Source organism: Eriocheir sinensis, chromosome 12, assembly GCF_024679095.1.
Source record: "Eriocheir sinensis breed Jianghai 21 chromosome 12, ASM2467909v1, whole genome shotgun sequence".
In the NCBI taxonomy this organism is placed as follows: Eukaryota; Metazoa; Arthropoda; class Malacostraca; order Decapoda; family Varunidae; genus Eriocheir; species Eriocheir sinensis.
Window position 1 is genome coordinate 23,912,433 of NC_066520.1, and position 2,500 is coordinate 23,914,932.

The window sequence follows — 2,500 nt, forward strand, 5'->3', positions numbered from 1 at the left end:
GCCCGCAAGTGTGGACATTCAATCCAATTCCTTTTTTACTTTCCTTAAATTCACCGATTGCTTTGAAAGGAGTTTTGCGAGCGCTCTGAAATGGTCTTAAGTCGCCTCTCTCTTTTCCTCCTCCTCTTCCTCCTCCTCCTCCTTCATCTCCTTTTTCTTCTTCTTTCTTCTTCTTCTTCTTCTTCTTCTTCTTCTTCTTCTTCCTTTTCCTCTTCTTCAAATTAGTGAGACGTACCATTATTATTATTATTATTATCGTTATTAATAAGAGAGAGAGAGAGAGAGAGAGAGACACGTCCAGCAGCAGAGTGTACACACGAAGAAGGATTTGCCGTCCGTGTGTGTGTGTGTGTGTGTGTGTGTGTGTGTGTGTGTGTGTGTGTGTGTGTGGGCGTGGACAAACTGTGGCATTATAGACGTTTGGGACGAAAAAGGGAAGAAGAGGAGGAGGAAAAGGGATCGAGTCGCATTTCCCCACACTCGGACGCTTCTCAGGTTTAATCGAACTCTTTCCTCTCTATTTTTTTTTTCAGGGGAATTTTGTTTTAGACTTTATTTATTATTATTTTGTTTTGTATTCTTTCTTCTCTGCTTCCTTTCTTTCTTTTTTCTTTTCTTTCTACTGCATTCATTCATACATTCTATTTATTTTTTGCTTTTTTTTTGGTATTTTGTTTTGTATTTTTTCTTTTCTTCCTTCCTTCCTTCCTGCCTTCCTCTTCCCTACTTCCTTCCTTCATTCATTCATTTCATTCCTTCCTTCCTTCCTTCAGTTCTTCCTTCCTGCCTTCCTCTTTACTTCCTATCTTCTCTCTTTCCTTCAATCATTCATTTCATTACTTCCTTCCTTCATTCCTTCAGTTCTTCCTTCCTTTCTTCCTTCACTCCCTCCTCCTTTCCCATCTCCCAATTCTTCCTTTCCTCTTCTCTCATTTCTCTTCCTCCTCTTTTTTTTATTTCTATTACTAATTATTTACTATTAACTATTATTTTTTTCTACTCGTAATCTCTCCTACTTCCAGCTTATCCCTACTGGTTATCTTTTCAAACAATAGATTCCCCTTTTGTTTTTTGTTTTTGTTTCTATTCAGTTCAAAATGTCTATTGTTTTTTTATCCCATCCTCCACTCAGCTCTTTTCATCTATTATTATTAAGGTTTTCCATTTTTGCGTTCGTAGTTACGTTAATTTTCGACTAATATATATTCCCAGTTGCTGTTGTTTTATATATATTCCCAGTTCCTGTTGTTTTATATATATTCCCAGTTCCTGTTGTTTTATATATTCCCAGTTGCTGTTGTTTTATATATATTCCCAGTTGCTGTTGTTTTATATATATTCCCAGTTCCTGTTGTTTTATATATATTCCCAGTTGCTGTTGCCTTATATATATTTCTAGTTCCTGTTGTTTTCCTTCTATCCTTCTATTCCAAATGTCGGTTGCTTCTTTTATTCTCCCTCTAACAATTTGTCTACTTCTGTATTCGTAATCGCTTCTATTTCCGGGTTTTCCTTCCATGTTTTCTTTTTTTAAACAATAGATTCTCAGATGTTGTTGTTGCCGTTGTTGTTGTTGTTGTTGTTGTTGTTGTTTCTATTCAATTCAAAATGTCGTTTGCTTTTTTCTCTTTCATCCGCGGCCCAACTTTTGTGTGTATGTCGCGAATATCAAGTAAATATTGTCATTGTCAGCGGTGGCGGCGGCGTCCCAGGCCACGGCAAGTCTCTTCAGAAAATTGGAAAACCGGCTCTTCTTATTATTTTTTTCCAGCCAGCTTTTGTCTTTCACTATCTGTCTGTCGCTCTGGTGGTTCTGTACCAGCCTGGTGTGAACAAGCCTGCAACTTTTCTCTCATAATGACCCTAGAGCAGTTGGTTCCCAGCACCCTACACTGTATTCCCGACCGTCTTAGAGACCGGCCCAACATACTAGTTACTCTCTTCCTTACCTCTAATCCTTCTGCTTACTCCTGTCCAAGCTGTTCTCTCCGTTGGGTTCCTCGATCCTGGCCTGTATCCTGTCCTATCCTTCTGTACACCCTCTGTGGACCCTAGAAGAGGCGATGCTTCTGGCCTTTTCCTTCAACTCGGTGAGGACGACCTTAGGATTACTTGGTTTTAATCACGCATACATGTTCTGATGCTTGTCCAAAGATAGAGAGCAGCGTCACAAAAAGGTACCAAAACCTTCCGAACTCCGCTAAACACGATCTGCATTTCTGCCTGGAATCTTCCCTTGAAAATCTGTTCTCAGACTTACCAAAAACTCTTTCATCAGTAGAAAATGCCAAAACCTTGCTTTCTCTAATAATTCTTCCCAGGACTTCCCAATCTAGCAAACACATCTCCAACTTCACTTCTTCCTTCTTTTCCCTCACTCTCCCTTAACGGTCAGACTGCAGCACCGCTGTCTCATCTATCTCTAATTTGAACTCTTCTACAAACGTTTTTCCTATAAGCTCCACTCTGGACGATTCTGGGCATATTCCCCCTACTCATA